The sequence below is a fragment of the Taudactylus pleione genome, unplaced genomic scaffold (assembly GCF_031769625.1).
Source record: "Taudactylus pleione unplaced genomic scaffold, aTauple2 ptg000114l, whole genome shotgun sequence".
Lineage (NCBI taxonomy): Eukaryota > Metazoa > Chordata > Amphibia > Anura > Myobatrachidae > Taudactylus > Taudactylus pleione.
The window spans coordinates 26,595,088-26,620,674 of NW_028284516.1; the positions used below are offsets into that span (position 1 = coordinate 26,595,088).

The window sequence follows — 25,587 nt, forward strand, 5'->3', positions numbered from 1 at the left end:
TAGCTAATATAAGGCCTGAGTCAGAGATGGACACAAATGCCATTGCAGCTGCAACTGCGAAGATATGGTAAGGACTCACTCACTGTCCAGTGCTTAGAGACGCCCACTGAAAGCATCTCACATCCGCCACTAACACACAAAACCGGAAACATCAAACGCAGATCAGGCGGCCATCAGCCTTCTGAGTAAATCTAAGCTGTCGCAGACATAGCGGGTCTCCAGACACACAGAGGGCTCTCCTGCTGTGAGTACAAAAGCAGTGGCTAATTTATGAACGCCCAGAAAACAGTGACTGGCCTGTGTTTTTCTAACCACTCCCGTTACCTGCCCCAAATGCTGACTACCTGTCACTCACTTTGCACATGAATCCTCTATGTGAGCGTATTCTCAATTCAATAGCTGCGTGTGCACAGTGCGGCTTACGCACATGCGCAGTGTCAAACAATCGCTCAGTGTGCGTAAATATTGGCATTGCATCCATCTCTAAATCAGGCCCATAATTAGGATTAAATGTCAATCACGTAAGTTGCATGTTACATCCTTTAAAGTGGCCAATTTGGCAATTTGTATAAGGCTCTTGTCTATGTTTTAGAATTGTACAAATACAGAGTTGGATTGTTTGTCCAAAGGCGCATATCCACTATGCGATAAGATTGAGTGATTACGACATCATTATCGATCAATCGTTCATTAATCGTGCAGTGAATATGCCGGCAATGACCAGCGATGTGCGCTCCCGCTGGTCGTTATCGGCATCTATCATCGCCTGAACATGCAGGCCAACCTGCCGATATCGACAGGTTGTGCATATACGGGGATGAGGGAGGGTGCCTGCACTGAATGACATATCGTTCAGTGTGGGCACAATATCCACTGCACAGGATGATGAACGATTGATTATGACATCGTTATCAATCAATCGTTCATTAATCGTGCAGTGAATATGCCGGCAATGACCAGCGATGCGCGCTCCCGATGGTCGTTATCAGCATCTATCATCACCTGAACATGCAGGCCAACCTGCCGATATCGACAGGTTGTGCATGTTCGGGGATGAGGGAGGACCTGCACTGAATGACATATCACTCAGTGTAGGCACATTATCCACCGCACAGGATGATGAACGATTGACTGATTACAATGTTGTAATCTCGTGTAGTGGATATGCACCTTAGGCCAGAATAGATTAGGAAACAGATTAGATTCAGACTTCATTATAAGTCTGTATTATAGTTCAGATCCTTGCTGTAGCTGTCTACACCAGACCGCCCCACTTCCGCTGAGTCCTGCCCTCACAGTACTGACCAGGCTGCCCCCTGCTGGAGGAGGCAGTCAAAAGGTCGGCAAGTATGTATCAGGCTGTGGGAATGGAGCTCCTGTAACCATGAAGTAGCACTTGAAAACAGGTATATAAATTAACATAAAAATGACTATTCATTTTAGAAACAGTAGATAGTATCATCGGATCTTTACAACTCTGCAAAATTACCTATTCTGCCATGAAAATTGATTTGGACAAAATATCACTCGCAAATCTTCTTCATATCAGACTCTTTAAGAAAATAGGACGATTGCTAATTACAATCATTTTTCAAAGTTAATTTGATAGTGCATTTGTCAATATTACACTAAGAAATGTAAAGGCTGTTTCACAGTAAATCATTTTTCCCGCCTGAGAGACATGATTTGCACATAGTTTTGTGCTCCTGGTTAAACTCCACATCATATATTCAGCTAAAATTATACTTGTCACATAATAAAGTCTGATATAATTAAAACAGATGATTTGTCACTGAAGTAAAATCAGCCATTCATGAATGCTGGTCACCAGAGGCCATTTCAAACAATGCATATTTCAGAGGAATCTGAAGTAATCCCCTCTTTGCACTGATTTGGTTTCCTGGCTGTCTCAGGAACATGTGGGCAGCAAACGGAGGCTTATTAAACCCTCATGTTATATAGGAGATTATAATAAATCCAGGTTCTGCTGTAATTTCAAATTTAAATATTCTTGGCACACTAGCAGATTTAAGGGAGATTGTAATTGCAAAGCAATTGGAGAAATGTTACATTACACATCAGATGTATACTGCATTCTTGTAAAATACGTGTGTAACATATGTAACATGCGTGTGTGCAGATGCCGGCACAGGAGGAGCTGCCCTGGCACTTCCCCGTCCACACATCCAAACAGGGCATAGACTACTCACCTGGACTGCCAGGCGAGTCCGGGTGCGAAGTGTATGTCCCGGGGAGAGGACGGGTGGGGTTGTCCATGACCTGGCGGAGGGGGATGTGCGGAAGCGACACCCGCTCTGCCAGCATCTACACACGCCTATGGTAACATTGTATCTTTAAACAAAAGGCTATCTGTGGACAGTTTGGTACAGAAGGGCGAGTATGTGGGCCCCGCAACCAGCAGTTCTATGCAACAATTTGCATGAATGTCCACTCCAGCGGCGCAGTATTGATGTCATTTGATGCAATGATTGGGCGGGATCTGGTAGGGAGGCCTAATTTACTAGGATTATTCCAGCATTCTCGGAGACTAGGCAATATTGATGCTAGACACCACTGAAGCGCTGTAAGAAAAAATTTAGAACACCCAAAGTCCCAATCTCGAAGCCAAAAATTGGGATGCTCCCAGTTTTCACAAAGTTTGGTCACTATGGAGTATTCATAACGTTATAATGGAGTGCATCGAAGTATTCCTTGGTATCAAAGGCAAAACACAGATGTCTGGATGTAAAGTTTTTATTTACTATTAGTTATACTGTGGATCACTTAAATTGGGACTGTACACATCCTTGTTTCCTAAAATATATATTATTTGGAACATGCTTGCTTCCTTGATGTGCCTGACAATTGTCCTACTCCCCATTACCCTAAAGGTGCCTATCCGCTAGAAGACAGGCAAAAGACTGCACGATTATGACATTATAATCGTGCAGTCGTTTGTCAGTCTGTGATGAGCCTGCACTGAGCGAGCAGTTGTTCAGTATAGGCTCATCAATCATCTGCAACATGCTGAACCTGACGTTATCGTCAGGTTGACCAGCATGTTTGCACGATGATAGATGTCTTAAAGACCAATTTTTTAAACAATCTGCAATCTATTTTCAAACGATTATCGATATCTTTATCGTTCAATCTCACATTAAGTGGCTGACCACGTACAGGGCCGCCATCAGGGGGGGATTGGCGGGCCTCGCATCCCGGGCCCGGAGACAGCGGACAAAGAGGGGGCCCGGGTGCAGCACTGCTGCACTGGCAGCCACGTACAATTGAAATGCAATGCCGCCGGCTGCATGTCATTTATGGTGCCACCGCGAGCCAGCCGGAGCTCGCGGACAAGCAGCCAATCAGGAGCAGCCGCTCTTGATTGGCTGCTAGTCCGCCAGCTGTGATTGGCTCACAGCCGCGCCATATTTGAAATGCAGATGCATGGATGCAGCGCTACTGCCAAAACCCCCAGGGCCCCCCCCTCTCTCAGCGATGATTCTGATTGGCTGGCTGCACCAGCACAGCCAATTGAAGATTTCTACAGCAGCTACCCTACTACTACTCCACCCCCCCCAGTCCAGCCAGCCGTCCCTGCCCTGCCCTCCCCTTGTTCCAGCCATTCTTATTTGCCCTGTGCTTCTCCCCTAGTCCTGCCAGCCTTCCCTGTCCTGCCCCCCCCCTCACAGGTCTTAATAGCAGTAGTAGTAAATAAGAGAGTCTCCTCATTTACTACTATTGCTAGTTTGCTACTAAGACCTGCGGGTGACTCCTGTGACCCTCTCTTTATATATACAGTATATATATATATATATATATATATTTATATACATACATATATACATACACACACACATATATATATATACATACATATATATATTCGCTGTTTTATTGCTTTTTAAATTGGTTTATGCACGAATTGGTGTCCCATCCTCTGGTGTAGCTCCACCCACCTCTGCCAAGGGGGCCCTGCCTATTTTCTCAGTCCCAGGCCCCACGATTTCTGAATGCAGCCCTGACCACGTAGGTACAATTATCATTAAATTCATCTGCTTCTGGATGCACATTCCGATGGCTTCTAATCTAGTGGCTGTGGAGGTGTGCAATATACACATTGCCATGTAATACCAAAGTAATACCAATGTTTAGGTTTAGAAGAAAGTGGTTATTTAGGTGTATTTCAAGGATAATTAAGGATTAAAGAGATACATTTTGCATTCTTTATTGTGAAACAACCATGAAGAGACCAAGGAAGCGAACCGTCATTCACAAAACATGTAATATATGTATAAACTAGCCCAGTTTCCTTTGTGCAGAATTTCCTAGTAGGGTCATTGTGTTGCACATGGGTTATGCCTGCACAAGGCCCAAGCCGAACTCATGCATAAAGATGAGACAATTTAAAAACAACATCAGAGTTTGCAGTCATTAGAAAGGCCGCAACATGTTTCTTAAAGATGAATGCGCCCACATTTGTTTTGTATTCCTGCTTTCCAACAGGCCTGGAATGATCAAAGCCAGGAATTCCGTGGGCAAAGAATTTATATAGCAACTTGCTACATTATATACATTGGTGAGCTACTTGCTAACTGAGCATGTCACCAGTTCGTTATGTCCCCCTCAGTAGACCCTGGGGGTCTCCAAACAAATCTTTTCACTCGGAACATATTTACAGTGTACACAGCAGAGTGTCAGGAACTGGAAATTGCACATTAATTAGCAGCCCCTGGGTTCTGGTATTTAATGTAAAAATAACAAAAAAAAATAGAATAGAATGTGTTTTCCCAGTCTTGACTTGGAGGCTAAATTCACACTCAGATCCTGTTATTGCAATTTAAAATTAACAGTGTATCAAGTATGGTGGGGAAAGGTATATGTTCACACAGGTCTAACAAAAATATAATCATAAATAAATATTTACAAGTAAAGGACGCTTAAACATTTTGAGTTCTCCATTCTCTCAATGTCAGTTTCCAATATTGAAAAAAAAAATTGGGACAAAAATAAGCCATGTACCCGATATCCTGAAAAACATCACATGAGCCACCCAAGCACAGCCATGATCTAGGCCCATTTTGTGATGAAACCATACCCATTGGTAATAGGCTGTCCTACATTTATATCTCTGTGCATCTGGCACCAATCAAAGTCAGGAGATGCCGATTGACTGCAATTTTTTAAAAAATGTTGTCTTTTACTGGCCACTCAGAATATCTCAGTAAAGATCTCAGACAATTGGCCTGATATCACAGGTCCTCTAACCAACATTGATGCCCAATAATAACCTAATCAATATTAGTAAGATTGCTATCAATAAGGCCATTTAGCGCCATAATCCTGCAGCTGCAATTACTCCAAAAGTGATCTGGCCACAAAAGTGTGGCCAAACTGGGCACTGATCCCATCGCACAGATTTTAAACTGAGCAGCAGGATCATCCCATATGTTGCTACCAGTTGCAGAACTGTAGTGGGTACACTGGGTGGACCCAAAGGTAAGGGGGACCCAGATGCAGGGTTGCCAAAAGATTCTGCATCACAGTCTTTCCAAAACTACCACTGCTCAAGATAAAATAAAGTGAATGCCTCTACTGAGTGGAACATGTGCAGTGGATGCATGCATTGGCAGACCATTCTGATCTTTTCGGCAATGTAAAGCTCCACCCCTGCTGGCCATCTTTATTTGTGTTCTGCCTAGAATATTAAAGGTTATTTGGATGTTATACAAAAAAAGACAAACATGCTGATTTCCTGTTTCTTTGGACTCCTAGCATGTCATAGACAGCTGGGTTGCAATTGAAGTAGCTTATACTTCAGCCTAAGGTCACATTTTGCAGTGCAAAAAAGAAAAATCTTTAGAGGCATACAGCCCACAAGCTTTGGATCCACAAGAAGACAGCACAGACCATAGGTCAGGAATTATCATAATGGGGATGTCAGCTAATCCTAGCTCACAGATAAATATGCAATGAAAAAAAAGCTATTACATTTTCTAAAGCATAGAGGTTCTAGAGCAGAAAAATACAAGGGAATTGGTATGAAATACTGTCGGCCGCATGGCCGGCGGTTCGATTCCCATCAGCGGCAGCCCGACAGAAGCAGAGTGCGACGCAGCGGAAGCCCGACAGCTGGACGTCCGGCATTTCACCCTTGCCGGGATAAGACAGTCGGGAAGCCGGCTGATGGTATTTAGGCAGTCGGCTTCCCGATTGCCTCCCACATACAAGAGTTGGCCCAGAATCAGTTTTTGGGGTATTACAATGGTCAGATATGAAATACATTCAATGGGGAATTCTTTGGGGTTCCGGGAACTATGTTCACAACTGTTCTAGATAACTCTTCAGTCTTTTTTTGTTCAAGAACTTTATTTAACAAAAGATCCATAGGTACAATAGACATACTTACAGAAAGAGCCAAAAAATCGATAGATCATATAAAGAAAAACACTGGCAAAAAGGGCCACAAACCAAACATAATGGGGGATATTCAGGCGCATTAGGCGCTGGGGTTTTCCCCGCAGTTAATTGAACACGCTGTCCAATTCAATTAGCTGCAGGAACCCCGCGCGGTAAGCCCCAGAGAGTACATTTTTCGTCACAGTCTTAGGAGATGCAAGGAAAAATCTGCGTTAAAATACTGACTCTACATTTAACACTCAGGGAAACTCATAGATTCCAGCACTTTGCACGGAATGCTGATTAATTGTATAGCTCCGGTCATGAAAAGATGTTTAATGCCATTACTAATGGTCTGTAATTTAGGACAAAGCCACCAAATATCGAGGAATGATGTATGAAGGAGTGAAATGAGTGGAAAAGTGGACCAATGGAGAAGTTACCTATAGCAACCAATCAGCTTCTACCTATCATTTATTGAATGTACTTCATAAATTGTACCTCAAAGCTGATTGGTTGCTATGGGCATCGTCTCCACTGGTCAACCTCTCCACTCTTTTCACTGCTTGATACATAAACCCCCATAGTACCAGCGATACAGAAGCTCATAGCAACCAAACAGTTTCTAACTGTAATTTTATAGACCTTGATAGATAAATAATAGCTATATTGATGGTTGCTATGGGTAACTTCTCTACTTTAACTCTCTTGAAGGTTTGATACATCTCTCCTAAAATGAGCTGGGAAAAGTGTTTGTTTGAATTTCTTGCCAATCCTCATCAACCAAAGATGTTCCCATATCTGACACTCATGCTAACTTGTGAGGGTCCCTTGGGGTGGATTCAGAGTTTTGAAGCTCTGCAAAGCAAATAAAGTGGATATTAGCCCATGATGCTTACTTCAACTGGATAATTGGTATTTGACTTTGCTGTGGAAATGTCTGAGTTGTAAAAACTGATAAAAGTGTCTATGGGGGATCAGAAATTTGAAATTTAAATCCAAAAAGGAGGGAAAAAAGGCTCCACAGTCTTTTAATCATATTTCCAGGGTCAATACAGAAGACTGTTAATTTCTCGAGTGACAGGAGCAATTCTGCAATAGTTGCAAATATCTGAACCATATTTTTGCAGAATGAATACAATGACCCCCAGTCAAGCACACCTAAATAGAATAAAAACCCTACTTGTTTTTTTTTTTTTTGTTAAAGATAAATAGGTATTCTACAAAAAACATCCTACATTTTCCACATTAACACTGACTAGACAAAACATTAGCTCTGTATAATCAACATTACCGTTACCATCATTATGTTCTGCAGTAACTTTAACAAGTCTGCGGGAAAACAGCAATCCACCGTGCACGTGGTCAACTAAGGATTTTTTTAGTTTTCTAGTTAGGGCAGCAGCACGCAGACTCCTCTTAGGGTCTGAACTAAATAAAGCTATAGATTTGAAGCCTGGTGGTTACTCAAACTTCTGTGCAGAATACTCTGAGGGATACTGCTGCTCAGGGCAGACACTGTAGTTTGCCAGCTTTATTGGATGAATGCTACAAAGTCCTTTACTCAACAGAGAAGCAACTTGTCACTGCATGCACTGTCAGGGTCTGAAGTCATGTGACCTTAGCTTCTGGTGAATAGCACCTTACAAGCCCACAGTTACACTAAATCTACTTTGCACAGAATCAGTCTGACACAGACATTAATCCAGAAGGTAGGGTCTGTACAATCACAAATCCGTTCTTGTAGTCTCTGGCAGATTAAGCTGACCATTTATTCACAAGAAACCTTTTAACCTTGTGTAAACTAATATTAATACATTCACTTGGTCTGATGCATAGGCAGCATGAATGAAATCATTCTATGTAAATAAAGTACATTGCTTACTCATTAAAAGGCCATCTTAAGTCATGGTCCCAAACTGGGGTTACAGTAAGAGTGGCTGCATAAAAACAGCAATTTAGGATCAAATTAATGATCAGAAAACATCTTGTGTCCAATGAGAGTGGTGTTATAAAGGAGAGTGCTCCATATGCACTTAAATGCTGTATTTGCCTGCACAAAGCAGGCAGCGTAGGCAACAAGATGTATGTTAATAGAAGGGCCGGATCAGTGTGGCACGCAAGTCGGCCGCAATTGCACTCGCACTCCGACGGGTATATTTACTAAAGTGAGAGTTTTTAGAAATGGAGATGTTGCCCATAGCAAATAATTATATTCTACTTAACATTTAACTAGTACCTTCTAGAAGATAATAGCTAGAATCTGATTGGCTGCTATGGGCAACATCTCCACTTCTAAAAAATTAAAAAAATTTTAAATTTACCCCCTGGTATTGGAACTGAATGTGGGTATTCTCCCGTATGCTGAGTTACACACATTAATGCTTCTTCATAGTGCCATCATCACGATCAGCATGCACTTGCACTAGCCCTATAGTTGATGCAAGAGATCTGTCTGAAATCTAGAGGATGTGAGTATTCACAATGCGTCATAGATAAGCCCGCCATGCTGCCTGCACGCACTAAACTAAGTTTAGCCTACACTAAGTTAGCCTATGTGCGACTGACCTACAGAGCAGGTTGTTCTTGTCGTGGCTGATTCTGAGTCAGACACAGGTGCGGAAGAAAGAAATCGGTGAGTGCACATGTGCTAGATCAGCCATATTGGATTGATCGGTCTGCTGAACGGATCACACTTTCCATGAAACTGGCATTTCTGGGTGGTAACCGGGCTGCGACCAAGTGCTCGCAGGAACAGCCCCATTTTGTGGGAGAGTCATTGGAGTGTCTTGGGCGGTAATTTAACTTCTACGTGTGATCGTAGCGTTCAGATGGAGATAAGACACTTGTTTCTGACAGATCTTTTGCACCTATAATGTCGCGTGGATATTATGATGACAGAAGTAGAATGCCATGGGTGAACGGAAAAGCATTGGCACATGCACAGAATCAGGATCTTCAAGTACCATTTGAAACACCGCATGCATACATTTTTACAAAACACTATTTAATTGAGCTCCAGCTAACATGCTAAGTTAATTGATATCAGCGGCAAACATATAAAGTTACCTATAATTTAATTTAGCTATATGCAATATAGCAAAATATGACCCAGCACTTTCACTTCATGTCCGTAATTGTACATATTCCATATCAATGTGGCTACACATATGCCCTTAAATGGCTTCAGGTTATTGCACAATCACTAATTGCTCCCTAAGTAGAGAACGTACACTATGTAACAAGTCAATGAATGGGAGATATTCTAACCCAGAGCACAGACACTATTCAGCTGAGTCACAAACACAAAACCAACTTGTCATTCTGGCTAAAAGAAAACACTGATTTAACAACTGCTATCAAAGTCTATGCGCACATTAATCTTACACTAGCAATAACTACTTAAAACATGTGCAAACAAATAATATCCTTCCGTCAGTAGCACAGAAAGATGAATGCAAATGATAACAGTAAGGTCCTGACTGAAAAATACATGTTATCTTTGTAATTTCAGATTAAAAAAAGAAACATGTTTAAACTTAGAAAACCTTAAGAAATGTCTCTATAGAAAATCCTTTCATTCAGTAAGCATCCTGCTGTTACACAGTCAAGATAAACTCTTTATTATTAAGTATTTTTTGTGCGTCGCTTCCTATGACAGTAGTATAGACAGTGCGAGACATTATACAAGGTCACTTTTTAAATCACAGTTTATTTAATCACTTTCTTTTATATTTTATTGTTCTCCTGACTAAATGAATTCTATTTGCTTTATATAGGTAGGACAAGTCTCTGATAGACAATACTGCTGAAGAATGAGACTGCTAGTCTTTGGCTGATGCTTTATTTTTCTATGACTACAGTACTTCACCTGGTTTTTAGATACATGAAACATGCGAGTGATGCGGTCACAATTAATCAAAATCACATGTTACAACATGGAAACCTTTATACTGTACCACACTCACAGGGGCTTGGCATAAAGTATCATGGAGCTACAATGTCAGTGAGATGTTTCCTGACCCCTTATCGATAACTGTCTGTTAAAGCTGCACTACCACTTACAATATACAATTCAGTAACCTGGTGTGTCCCAGAATCGGACTGGCCATCTGGCACTTCTGGCAAATGTCAGAAGGGCTGATGGGCCGGTTCGTTCTGAAAGCCTGGCCGAGCAGCTCCGCCTCCCTGCGTTCTGCTTGGCTGAGCTTGGCGTGAGATCAGGCCCCCATGACTCGCAGCGAATGTAACCACACCCTGTGAGGCAAGACCACGCCCCGTTAGATGAGGCCACGCCCGCTTTTCCGTGAACACAGAAGAGAATGCAAGGGCTGATTTAGAGCCCCATTCTGTCTCTGGTGTGTCCCATAGTAGGAACCCCAAAGGTTGCTGCATACAGTAGCATTTCTCAGGCTCCGTCAAATCTATTTTAAATTGGCAGCAGAAGGAGTGTGGGCAACCTCTGCTGACTCCAGAAGTTCTATATAAATATGCAACAGGAACAGGTCACATATACAGTATACTGTACAACAAATGCTTTAATCTTTATTTTACTCCTAAAAATAATGGGATCTTCTTTGTTACGTCTTGAAGTAATCCAATGGGTAAGATATATAAAGTAATTTACTGCAATGTAGTTCAATCACAGCCCATGTGGGGTGTATAAGTGGCAGTTGTCTCACTATCTAGCCAATCAAAAGCAAGCTGCAGTGATTCGCGAATAAGCACCTTCTCATTCATTTGCATCGTTAGGAGGACGTCCTGCATCACCTGACAGGGTTGTTATTTTTTTTTTACTGATGAATGACTTCAGGATAGAAGAAAAGGAGGTCCCAAAGTATGCAAAAGTAAAATAAAGATGGTAGATGTTCTCCTAGGGAATTTAGCCCCGTGTTGCCCAGCATGGGGACATGGGGGAGCACATAATGCAAGTCTCCCAGTTACAGTGTGACTAGCCCAGTCTAACATAGACTGGTGCTGGTTGTGGCTTTTGCGCATGGACACCACGCTGTTAGTCTCCTTATTAGTGGTAACTCACTCGGACTATGAGCCTCAGTGAACTGGGGTGGGGGTGTTTTTTTTAACATGAAGACATGTGCTGATGCTGCTGACCATCATCATTACCACAAGGGTGTATCTATTCTATACACAAAGCCTTAAGTAGCCATTTAGGGACCCCCGGGGGGACTTAGAGTTAGGCAACCCCCAGGAGGGTTACGGTTGGAAAAGGGGGGGTCAGGGTTAGGGTCAGGCACCCCCCAGGGAGGGTTAGGCTTAGAGTGCAGGAAGGGGGGATTGGTTTAGGCACTAACGAGGGGAAGGTTAGGGTTAGGCACTAGAGCGGAGGTTAGGGTTAGGGACCACTAAAGGAGGGTTAGGGTTAGAGGGGAGAGGGGAGGGTTAGGTTACTTACCAGCCCCAGTCAGGAATTAGGTCCGTCGGGGTTCCGCTGTCGGTATTTGATCCAGCAGCTATTCAGCCGCCGGCATTAAATACCAATTCTGTGCAGTGTTGGCAATTGGATTTCATTTTACTTTTCAATGCAACAGCATGGCACTCTGCATTCTCCATAGAGAGTCAGCTGCTGCACCTGTCATTCGGTTTTGACCAGTGTATCAATTATAGTACACCCTGAGCAATATCTTATTTGCCACAAGACATTCTTCAGAAAAATAAATAAGCTCTTAAAATGTTTCGGTCCCTCTCTGTGTCATACATGAATTAGACATTAACTGAACTTCTGTAGGTGTGGGTAGCCGTTTCTTCGGTCATGATCACATGTGATCATTCAGAACCAATCTACTTATAGCGTCTGAAGATGTCATAGAATATGTCTCGGGAGTGCAGTGAGAATGCTCTTGCCAATACATCAATGTTCACTGTCGCTTCAATTCTCCCAAATATTTAGAGCTGACCTGAAGATGGCTAACTTCATGCTGGTACGCCGGTCTCATAACTACATCCTATTTAAAACAGCTCAAGCAATTCATCTCTCATCATGCTTAGTCAGAAATATATATGAACCTTGGGCGTCCCTGTTGTTTCACTCAAGCAAAATAAAAACAGGTGAGAAAAAGCGTTAAACAGTAACGTAGGAAGCTATTGACTGACTATATTTGTTTTCTAATTATTATTCTCTGTTCCAAGAAGGGCAAGAAGGAGTCACCACAGAAACCGAAAAACACACTGCATTAATAAGGGCATCCCAAATCATATTTCCCACAACCAACTTTTCATCCAGTTCTTGATTTTGGCAGTACTAGCTATATTGGGAATATATTGGGATATAGCCAAGGAGAAAAGTTCCCATGACTCATGTAAACTTAACAGGACATTTTTTGTTTCTTGCACTATATTTTTAAAAAGCAGTAATTTATCCTTATTTAACAGTAGTATTTAGACCTTAACATTCAGAAATCTGTTTGAAGAACAACGCAGTCTGACTCCACTAACATACTTGGAAAGCACTAACAAGAAAAGTTATTCATAAAATCACAGACAGCCATAACTCAGCTGATTATGAAAGTAATGATGTCTCCCGAAAGATGCTTAACCCTTTGTAGAGACATTCCAAATATATGTTGAGCAAATATTAGTTATCCAGAGGGTTCAAATATTTACTCTTGTCATGCTGCCTAAAACTAGCCACACATATAGTGGCATGTGTGGCCCAAGCTTGGTCAATAATGATCTGGCATAAATAAATTGATAAGACAGTGATGTTGGTAAATGTATTCAGAAGATGACCACGGCAGGGGCGTTTTAAGAGAGGAGGGGGCCCGTGTGCACTCCTCGTGCGGGGCACCCTCCTCTCTCCCTGGTGGCTGGCAGCCGACTGACGCGGCTGGCCAGCCACCGGAGCATTAGTAGACTCTGGGCACTAGAGTGTGCCCGGAGTCTACTGCGCATGCGCAGAATGCTGGAAAATGGCCGCGGCGGCCATTTTTCCGGTGTTCTGAGCAGCAGTGACACCCGACGCGGGACCTCGGACAGGTAAGTTTAAAAAGAATATGGGTGCAGTGTGTGCGGTGCGGGGCCCCCCTGGACTTGGGGGCCCATTATAGATACGCCACCATACTGTACTAACAGGCACCAGTGATACAGACGCTAGGGCTGTGCTCTTGAATTGCCAGATCATGTCCAATTTGGACACTAACTGAATGTGGCTGAGCTCCTGGAAGCTTTGGCCTGGGTGTGGGCCACCTTAACTGTGTCCGCAATAATTGGTCCTCCAACTGACAAAATCCCACACTCTGCAGTGCCAAACAGCTGGCACTGTGATAAGAATCACTGAGCTCTGGGACAAATGACTGCATAGAGCAGCCTCCATGGCTAGGTTAACCAGCAAGTTATCAACATTTTGGTGGTAGCACAGCTTTAAGGATGGTATCTCATTCGGACACATATCCACTTTCATTCAGATTATTTATTGTCTGGATTATGAATGGTTTTATTTCTAAGAAATAATTTGGAGATAGTCTTTTTAATATGCGCCCTTGTTTTAGTTATTTCCTATAGATTTTTATGCGTACACCATAGCTTTTTTCCCAAAACTGCTTGCCTGGATCATACACTCAAGAAAATAATATCCACACTCAATGCTGTTGTGTGTTTATTGCTGAGTGGTCTTTTCAGATTTGTTTTATGTTAATATGTGTTCAAATGTCAGTCAAATCAGTTGCACAGTATTATCTGGACAACTATATGTATTTTACCATGTTGTGAACATTAAAGTAGGTTTTTCTCCAACTTTTTGGAACCTGAGAGAAGTCCTGGTGAGTGCATTCTTTATCAATTGCCATATATATATATATATATATATATATATATATATTGATATATATATATTGATATATATATCTCGCTAATCTGAAGATCCTTATAGAGACCAGACAACACAACGGTTTAGAGATAGCATAATATTCATTTTATACAAATACAGCAAATAGTTATTCCCAATCAGTGACGTTATGAATGTATTATTGTGAAATAGATTTTTAGTCTGATAAATGGTAAATGGAAGTGTTACATAGATATAAGACACCTTATATTATGCGTACACTGTAATAGGATGTAATTTGTCCAAATATAATAAGCGTCCCTCTGCCATGACAAAGCCAACAGACATTTCTCTTATCTTCTGCTGATATCATTATCAATACTTCTGCTATTTGGCTATTTCCTTCCTTTTTCTTTTTGACCAGACTGACTAGCTCTTTGTAAGCAAGCATGACAAAAGGATTCAACACACTGGTGTATAGGTTATTCTCTGGTAATCCATCATCTTCCCCTTTCTGTAGGCCTCCGCTACTGCTAATTAGCATACAGTATATATTAACCATGTATGCTCACCTTTATGCTGACTTTTATGTGTTATAGCAAGAAATGAACTGTAGATTCATATTGCTGAGTCAGAGAGAAGTTCTGAAATGGGACTTATTTATTTGACCTATGCTACAGACATAAATCTGTGACAAATAATAAATGATTGCAGTTTGGATTGTATCATGTGTCAGACTTCTGTTATATATAGCAGGAAAACAAAAGATGAGATGTTCGTCGCATTCGCCATTTTTAATCTGGAATATGTGAACACTTTCATAAAATCATTTACTCAAATCCCCTTTCTTTCAGAACTCAAAACTTTTCTGCATTCCAAGTTGAAGTTTTACATTGGTAATAGGACCAATACAGGTATTCTTGGCTCACTAGATGCCCCTTCCCTTTCTAGTGACATCACAGCCCAGCCACACACCTCCAGCCCAATACAAACATGGAGGGGCACAGACGTCAGCGTCACAATTAAGAGGCTACCAGATGTTGCCCCTTTATGTTACCAGGCTGGCAGCACTTAAGCTGGGTATACACTATGCGATCTATCATCTGATATATTGTTCCCGACGTTGATCAGAACGATATATCATACACATCGTATAGTGTGTATGCCAAATCTGTGATTCATTGAATCATCCCATTTGCTGTACTGCACATCAGATGGGGTGATTCCACGGCTGATGCGGTATAATCACATGCAGCATGTAGCTATACATTGCGTCCACTGTACGCCGGATCATATAGTGTGTACGGTGATGAAATGTATCATTATATCGCATCGCTGGGTCACACCGTCATATAATGTGTACCCAGCTTTACAGTGAATTGGTGACATGTCCTTCATTCATTGTTTTAGGTGCCTCCTATACCCTGGCATCTTGGCAAACACCTAGATACTCCTAGCTGTATCGCTGATCTTGGTTGGTAAATTATGGATATGTCTGATCTGTGGCTATTTACACATTAAACTTCCCATCGTCTGAGGATTGACCTGCGTGTGAATCAGTGACAATAACATACTTAATTGAAATAAAGACACGGAGACTTGTATTTGGCAGAATTTGTTAGCTATTTATTTAAAAACATATAATGAATTAGTTACTATATTAATTAAATTAATTTAAATATGGTGGCAAAGAAAGAACGGCTAACAACAGCCCAAGCCTAACACTATAAACACTCCAACCACAACACAATACGCTCAAGCCTTCTATCTTGACTACCCACCCGGTAAGGTGATGATGCTGCCCCCGGCAGGGTGGTCCAGCAGACTTTATGAGTCAACGAAGGTGAGCAAAACAATGAGTAAACAAATATTCACAGTGCTAATAGGTAACCTGCCGTTCTTTCCCGCCTAAAATAGCCAACGAAACAATCACCAAACCCAAATCAAAAAGAGCCCATAAAAATAAACTTTAGGGAGGGAGGGTGGGAAGACAGGAACAAAAGAGGCTGACTCCGCCTCCAACAATCTCTAATATCCCTGCTATAACCTACAACCCTAAAAACCCATTGGCCCTAATTATCACATGATTCCTCACACTGGTCTGCCCCCAGCCTAGGAAGTTTAACCCTCTCCACTCCTATACAGTCATTTCGTTTATCTTATATGATCTCACTATTCAATGGTAGAAAGCCTCTTAATTATTATTGTAGACAACAAAGCTAATCAGACTTACCTGCTTAGAGATGCCTACTGACAAGTGAACTCTTTAAAAAATAATCATGATTTTTGTATAACGTCTGGCACAAGTATATCCCCAAATGAGTAGAATATTTTCCTAGAGAAATAAAAAATAAAGATATATATCAGAACATAGTATGCAGCGACCTGGTAACTTTCACATATTACGAGGATTACTCTAATTAACATAAATTAACACAAAACACATGCAATATAGGATTTCCAGTAGAACTGAATTTAAAATTGGCTCTGATGCATGCATGGAAATAAAGGCTTTTTACCCAAGCCGCTCGGGAGAAGCCACAGGCCCGTGGGAGGTGTGCGGGGGTGGCGCTGTGAATCTCGTCACCATGGCTTGAATTCATGGCACTGCAGAGTAGTGCACTAGGTCACAATAACACAACTCATAGCAAATCGAGGCTTCGAGCCCCCAGACCAAAAACATCTCTGGGGAAGTGGCTGGATCTGAGACGCTGGTCTACTCTGTAGGCAGTCCGGGACCATTCCCCAAAATGCTTTTGCCCTCAAAAAAAAAAAGAAAACTTTTTTGGGGTGGAAATGAGCTAATTCATATAAAAAACTTACAGCCTAAAAAACTTATTTATAGCACCAATTATTTAAAAAAAAAATTCTATTTGTAAAGGCCTTCCTAAACTGGTGTTACAAAGCAGGAATCGCAGCAGAACACGCACTGTTTCACCCATGCAAAGACAATATATCCTTTGATGCATATGGCAAGGTGTAAATAATGCCATATCACTGGTTTATTTACGCCTAAAGATTTGACATGATGTTTAATTTTTTAATAACACATGCATCAAAAATGTTATATGACTCAACTCTATATATTTTTAATCCAACAATTTTGTACAGTCTGAATTATGGGAAAGTGAATTTTCTAAGTTTGCAAATGTTATAGGCGAAACCAGGGACTACTTTGGAAAATCCAGGAGATCCACTTTTCCAGGATTAAATGCTACCCTTTGTTTACAATGAGCTTAGGAAAATCCTGAAAGTTTAGGAAAATTTAAACGCTTGTCAATCTTCATGTTGAATTGAACACGTTTAGAAATAATTATCTGACATTAAAAAGTTATTAACATTTATCATTAACATAGTTGCAAACATTTTCAGATAGTTTCCATGGGTGCTTTACTGCAGAGCCAGCGAACTGAAGCACATCACAGGCGCCCTGTCTCAGCGGACCTCTCTGTACTACAATCCTTGCCATTTCAGGTTTCCTGATATTTTTATTATAACATACTTTATATAATTTAATTACGCCTCTTCAATAAATATGAATTTATACAACTCAGAACATAGAGCTGATGGTAAGGATTACATCTAGCGGCAGGAAACGGGGAATTCAGTTATGCAGGTGGTCAATGCTATAATCCAGCGACAATTATAGGCATGAATGTTATCTGGAGCTGTCCCTAGGAATTAGAGACATTTGGCAACTATGTAATAATGCTGCCACTATGCTTCTAGAAGAATAAAATGTCTACTTACTACTACCGTGTTTCCCCGATAATAAGACACTGTCTTATTTTTTTTTTGTTAAAAAAAACACCATAGGGCTTATTTTCGGGGTAGGTCTTATATTAATTAATATTGACAGCAATGCCCCTTATGCAGGCCCCCTAGTAGAAGTGCCCCTTATGCAGGCCCCCCTTTGCAGAAGTGCACCTTATGCAGGCCACCCCCTTGCAGGCCCCCTTGTAGAAGTGCCCCTTATTATTATTATTATTATTATTATTATTATTATTATTATTATTATTATCAGTTATTTATATAGCGCACACATATTCCGCAGCGCTTATGCATGCCCCCCCTTGCAGGCCCCCTTGTAGAAGTGCCGCTTATGCATGCCCCCCCTTGCAGGCCCCCTTGTAGAAGTGCCGCTTATGCAGGCCCCCCCCTGTAGCAGGGTCCCTTATTGCAGTGCACTTACTTGACTCGCCGCCGTCCGGGATGTCGCTCTCACCTGCGCGCTGACTGGATCTAACATGATCCAGCAGGCGCGAACGCACAGGATCCTCAGCGCACGGGTGACATCATGACGTCACCCGCGCACTGCATGACTGGGAACACTGGTCTCTGCAGCATTCCCAGCTCAAAATGAGTTCAGGTAGGTCTTATTTTCGGGGTAGGGCTTAATTTGGACCGGGTTACAAAATTAAGGGTAGGTCTTATTTTCGGGGTAGGTCTTATTATCGGGGAAACACGGTAGATACATTTTAGTATCATCAAATTAACAAATAATGGGATTAAAAAAAAGAAATCTAAACAGGAGCAAGCAATTTTTCTAGAATTAAAAACTGGCAACTGCTAAGAGTATTTCTTTAAACATCAACATAAACTGTTAAATTCCATACTAGCAGTAAACTGTGAAACAAACAAGTGCATTCTGCTGTAAAAAGGATGTCTGGATTTTAATTATATGAATCTGTTTATAATTCTACCAGCTCCCTCTTGAGTTAGTATAGCCAAACTAAATATTTAACTAATGTTTATAAGTTGCACTTAGCAGTTTTCCTTGAAATCTTATACCTCCCACATGGATGCATAAATATTCCATACGTTATGGTAATGTTAGTTAAATAATCCTTATATTTTTACAATCTAATCTACTTTTATGGTAAATCATTATTTGATGTATAATAGGTAAAATATGAAAGCAATTGGCTAAGAGAAAAAAAAGAAAAAATATTTTAATATGTTGAAATCAATTAAAAATAATATTTATCAATACAAAACTTAATTAAAAAATATAATTCATAGTTTGGATAATTTTGTTCCATCAGGATGACTTGGTGTATTATGGTACTTCCTTATAGCTTGCAGATGTTACTGCTATAACAGCTGTCTTGGAAGAGATAACAAAATCTGTAGACTAGTAGGCTGCAAAAAAGAACTATACTAGTTAAAAAACTAAAATTTACAAATTGCTAACATTACTTTTTTCAGGGCACTCAAAGTTTTCAAAGAATACAACATTCACAAAATAAATAGCAATTAGCTACCAAAAACAAAAGTTAAATTCAAATAAAAAAAACATGTGGAGCCTTTTATCCCAAAGGTAAGAAAAACAAATAGAAAGTTAATGAAAAAAAAAAAGGTGGCATGAGCAGGTAAATAAATAAAAAATAATAATAAAATGGGGGAGGAGGGTAGGACACGGGAACGGAGGGAGTCACACCAGGACAGTCATGGAATAAACTCAAATCAAATTTGCTGTTGAAATACTGAATTATATGTGTAATGCCATTTTATTAAAGTTCTCAGAGAAAGTATAGGTTACATTTTTCATTGGCCATTAGCAACTGATCCCTGTATACATCAATATTGTCGCATGCTGAGGTCTCCCAAACATTGCTATGGTTCGCTGAGCGGTGAGAAATATACCAGAAATACATTGTGGTCTATATGTGGTGAAAATTGGAATCTCTTTGTTTCATAAACCATCCCTGTTGTTTTGATGAACATTCTAGCCCAAAATCTATGGTCCCTAGTACAAGACCACTACATCTGAAGAACACCACCACTGTCCCACAGCACCTAAAGCAAGAATTGAAGTTATTGGGCATATAATGGGCTATCCAAGCTGGAATTAGGTAACAGGATAACACCTTACACATTGACTACACAGCCATTAGCCTTACTATGCTCTGCCGCTAAATAGGCATTCAATGACCTACAGACTGAGGAGTGGCTTATGGAATGCATGTCTTACGATCCCTGATCAAGGCATTAACATTATTTGGAAATTTTCATATGAAGTTGTTTTTTATTTAATTATATAGTTGGGGAAAAAAAATTTTTTTATATTAAATCTGGAAAGATAATATATCTCTACAAAACGTTTCAGTCGAAACCTGGGTGAAATTAAGATTATCTATTATTCTCACTAGGCAAGAAATAGTAAAAAGGACACAGAGACTGCTAGGATAAAGCCAATAAACTGATTCACACATTCCTGCAATGGTCGGATTGGGAGGTCGCATTTTATGAGCTGCTTAAAACTTGAGATGCCCGACCTCCTGTTCCCCTTGAAGAAAGTACACATTGAGCTAAAAATAGCTCAGCGTGTACGGGGAGCACACTCATCAGATAATCGGCTCAACAATCTGAGCAGCTATCTGATCTGCAGAGTGATCTGCACAGTGTGTACCCAGCTTTAGCATGTAGTGGAGATAGCTCTATTATATGGGAAACCTGATAAAATGTTAAGTTTGGCAGACCCAGTCTACCTCTCATGCTGGGTACATATTAGACGATGTGTACCCAGCCCGAGCTAAGGAACGACGTGACCCGGCATCCGCAAGTGCATACACACTTGCCGAAGCGGGCAGCGATGGAGCGATGGCAGCATGGCCCTCGCTAACGACATCCCTCATTGGCCCTGCATAGCGGGAATTGTTGAATAGGGCAGAGGTTCCCAAACTCTGTCCTCAAGACAACCTAACAATCCAGGGGGTAAATTTACTAAAGTTCGATTTGGTATTTGATTTTATGAATCTATAAAATTGACTGAAATCAAATTTAAATCGAACTTGCAAAATCCCACATTTACTAATAATCTATTTTGCATTCCATTTTAAAATCAAATTCGATTTTGGTCTATTTTAAAAAGGGATTTTGTGTTCAGTTTATGAAATCCCTTCTAAAATCGAACCTCCAATTCCCATTGACATCGAATGCAAAATAGAATGCAAAATTGAACTCAACTTACTCTTTACTTCCTATTGGGCCAAATGTATCACATGCACACTAATTAACAGGGGAAAAATTTGGAAACACTTGTGCACACTCTAGAAAAGTGAAAGTGATTTATAATTTATTCATAAATATAATATGCTCATCTTAAATATATACTGTATATATCCATACATTTATATGGATATATACAGTATACATGTGTATATATACATTTATATGGATATATACTGTATACATGTGTATATACATATAATTTAAAAAAAAAATTTTTTTTGTTCGCCTGGTTTTGCCAGCTGAATCCCACCATGGGGGAGAGGGGGGTGGGCTGTATGCACCTTTGCTATGGGGCACCCAAAGAGCTAGTTATGCCCCTGATACCGCAGGTAGGTGCACAGCATAGCTTAGCCTTGAGCAGCCATTATTCCTACAGCCAGACTGCACCACATGCTTTTGGGAACTTTTAAAGGCATCACAATCAATTTCTAGGCAACAGAATGGTGTTTAGAAGCTCAAATCGACTGTCTCTCATTATTCTATTCATTTGGGGATTTGAAGTTCGATTTTGAATTCTATTTACGTTCGATTTGCAAATTGAATGTTAGTAAATGAAGGGATCCTATATTTGACTATTGGAAAACAGTGATATTTTGCCTAGATTCGATTATTAGTGAAATTCTGTTTTCTGTTCGATTCGACATTCGATTTTGGCTTTAGTAAATCCACAATATCAGAATCAATTGGAAATCAAACCGAAATCGAATGGCAAATAGAACAGAATCTAAAATCGATCTTTAGTAAATATACCCCCTGGAATTTTAGGGTGCCTTGAGGACAGAGTTTGGGAAGCCCCTGGAATAAACTGATACCCATGTAGTCCAATATAGATTTGTTCGCTGAGATTTAGAATGATTGGAAAATGAAAGATATTTTCCCAAATGACCAAAGACATTGTACAAACTTTGGAAGAGATCAAGGGTTTAGTGATATTAAGCATTATTAAGCATTAAAGCATTAATGTAAACTACTTTTTAATGATGCATTGCCTAGCAACAATCCTGTTTCAAGCGTCAGAAAGTACTGCTTCCAAGTACTGCTAACTCCTTATGACATCTATTATTAGTACACTGCTAATGCAACAGTAGTGTCACGAACCGTAGAGTAGAAGCCAGGGGGTAGGTTGACTAGGGAACAAGAAGGTGAGTGACAGGTAGGTCGCCATATTGCAGCAAAACCCAGGTTTGGCTAGACTTGCCCAGGGGCGCAGAGTCTAACCCACTTGGTGATCTTCACCAGTGACCCTTCCAGTTGGGATATGGGTTTCGCCACACCAAGTGTGTAGGTCGCGGCCCTCTGGACAGGTACTTGGGAATGGCAGAAAGACCGGAACTAGATTAATGAATAGTATATAAACTAATACTGGAATACTGAAGATGAGCTGGATACTTGAATATTGAAGATTATCTAAATACTTGAACACTGGAGATGCACGGAACTTGAAGACTGGAGATGCACTGAACACTTGAACACTGGATATGAACTAAATACTTGAACACTGGTGATGAACGGAATACTTGAACACTAGTGATGAACTAAATACTTGAGCACTGGTGATGAATGGAATACTTGAAGACTGGTGATGAACGGAAAACTTGAACACTGGTGATGAACAAAATACTTGAACATTGGTGATGAATGGAATACTTGAACACTAGAGAGGAACAGAAAACTTGAACACTGGTGATGAACTAAATACTTGAACACTGGAGATGAACGGAATACTCGAGCACTTGAAATGAACTTGAGAATGAAGAGATCCTAGTCGCAGGCTTGCTTAAGACCACAGGGAAATGTACTGGGAACTGCTACAGATTCAGGTGCTGATTTGCACAGAGAGACACAGAGAGAAGTGGGCACAGGCATGTACTGGGGATTGCTATAGATCCAGCTGAGAACTAACTAGAAATTAGCAGGAAACCGGACACCACAGTAACACAGGGAAGCTGCAGTAGAGCTAGCAGAATACTAGACACACAGGAAAAATAACATAAAACACTGGATTTCTGAGAGAGAACTAAAGTCTTAGACTGAGAATTAGCATAGAAGCTAATACAGGTAATCCTGGAAAACTGTGACTAGGCTGAAGCAACACTCTGCAGGAAATAACACAGAGCAACACTGGTGAGTCTCACAGTCACTGGAACAGCGAAGTTGAACAGCAGTTACCTGTTCCTGGAGTCAGACTTAAATACCCCTGGGTAGCTGGTCATTGGATCAGAGGATCAGTTGAGTGACTACAGGACTACCATTGGGAGATGACATGGACCAACATGGCTGCGCCCATGCCCGGCACACCGGAAACCAGGACGCATGTTCAAAAGCCCTAGCAGACCCCGGGGAGAATACTCAGACACCACTCACCTCCACTCCCAGCGACTGAACACCTAAGCTCAAGGACGCCTGCGCGGAGGTAAGTAGCGGCCGATCCCAGGTCGTATCCTGACAAGTAGCATTTACCAATGATGTAAGAGAAACTTATTTACATTAAAACTGATTGACAGTGATAAAATATTTCATACTGTATTTTAACATTATAAAATGTATTTTTGTATTTGTAATCTTTGAAGTCCTAGTTGAATTATTACAGGGCATAATGTGCTGTATATAAGGAGAAATATTGTTTGTTGGCATTCTCACAGTTGAAAGTGTAATATCTAGCTTCCACCTTCCTGGGACAGTCCCAGGATAGAAATATTTGTTCTGTTAAATGTATTCCTTACAGTGCAGGATTGGAGCATGAAGAGCCCATCAGGGAATACAGTGGTGGGGATCCAAGCTTAAGAGGTGTGGACAGCCACCAGATGAGGATTTAGCCAACCACCAGATGGGGACTTGGTCAGCCATAAGCGAGGACATGTAAAGAACAGGGCCATTTTATAAATGAGAGAATAGGGGGGTGTCAGGACCATTCACTTTGTTTGGCAAGTGGACCAAACTTGGTGTAGTTTCCATGATCCATGTATCATTTTAGCCCCGCCCCTCCATGAAGACCTGCAAATTCCCTGTATAATTTCCCCATCCTATCCACTTCATTGGGAAGTGAGGAGATGCCGGATATCTGCCTTCTCTTCCATGGGTGTGGGGAACTACCCAAAAAATTGTGAGCCTCCCGCAACTTCTGGGAGAGTAGATAAGTTTACAGCATGTCAAGTGATAACAGAGAGAGGTGACTGAGGGGGAATATGTCACAGAGCAGAAAGCTGACACAACACACATTTGGCATTATATAATAGATTCCAAGATTAAGGAAATGGCGTCATTTCAGAGAGTTCTCAGCTAAATTTAACTAGGCAATCAGCTGTTAGGTAAAACCAGCATTAAAACTGATTGTCATTTTGCTCTGTTCATCTCGGAACCTATTACATAACCCCCCACTGTCTGAGTGCCAGACACCGTCAGACTGTCTGTTACAAAGGCATAGGCTCTTAGGGGGCAATTCAACTAACACAGGAATTTAGCTCCCGGGCTAAGTGCCTGGGAGCTATTCAAATCATTCCTGTGACGGACACTTTTCTGTGTGGACTGCAGGCTGAACCTCAATTGTCCTCAACATGGGAACTCAAAAAGATAAAGTTGGGTGGAGTTGTTTAATGTGAGACGAGAGCGCTGTACATTTTGGGAAACTTACATCCACAGGTACATATACACTTAACACTGATCACTTCATTACATAGGCAGTTCACAGATGAACTGTGAGTATAATAATATAAAAGATCTTTTATATTATTCAGAGAATTATTATTTAGCACAACTTAATTATTTTCCAAAATGAAAAATACTTTGAAGACATGTACCTCACTGTGAACAGTGATTTGTAGTTATTAGAATCATGTGTGAAATTTTTGAAGACCTCAGCACTAAATATCTCAAATCACTTTACATATAATTTATGTTATTATTTAAATTCTCTATAAGTGCACATATTGAATCCTCAAGCCCATTTCAGGGTGGAAGCCCGCGTCCAGGTTATTGAAAACTAAAGCTGCAAAACTAACTCTCACTTTTGCCCTGGTCCGCCTTAGGGTCAAATTCAATATGGGACGAAAAGTCTGTTATCCATCAAAGTCCGTAATTTTCGTCTATTTCCAATATCCCCGTATTCAATTTCATTGACTTTTCGCTGGTGCGAAAAGTCAAAGTTAAAAAAATAGGGGTATAATTTTTAGCTTGCTTTTAGCAGGCGAAAAAAAGGGCAGAATTGGGGTTTAGGGGTGCAGGCTTAAAAAAAATAGCCTGCACCCCTGGGAATGGTCCCTAAAAATGATCTGTTAGAAAAAGTAAAAAAAAATAACACTAGACACCCCAAAAAATGTATTTAAATTTTGTTGTTTTTAAAAATAAAAATAGGGAACACACTTCTAAATTAGCGGAATGGAGACCAGACGGGTTCCCTT

General features: G+C 40.8%; 1 protein-coding gene across 4 annotated transcripts in view; it reads right to left on the bottom strand.

Annotated features, from left to right (window-relative positions):
* Nucleotides 1-25,587, bottom strand: part of SULF1 (sulfatase 1) — a 133,713-nt gene that overhangs the window by 95,941 nt on the left and 12,185 nt on the right. For all 4 annotated transcript variants that reach the window (XM_088471478.1, XM_088471476.1, XM_088471477.1 and 1 more), the window contains one exon: nucleotides 16,410-16,511. The gene's annotated coding sequence lies outside the window, so the exon portion shown is untranslated. The remainder of the gene's footprint in view (nucleotides 1-16,409; nucleotides 16,512-25,587) is intronic.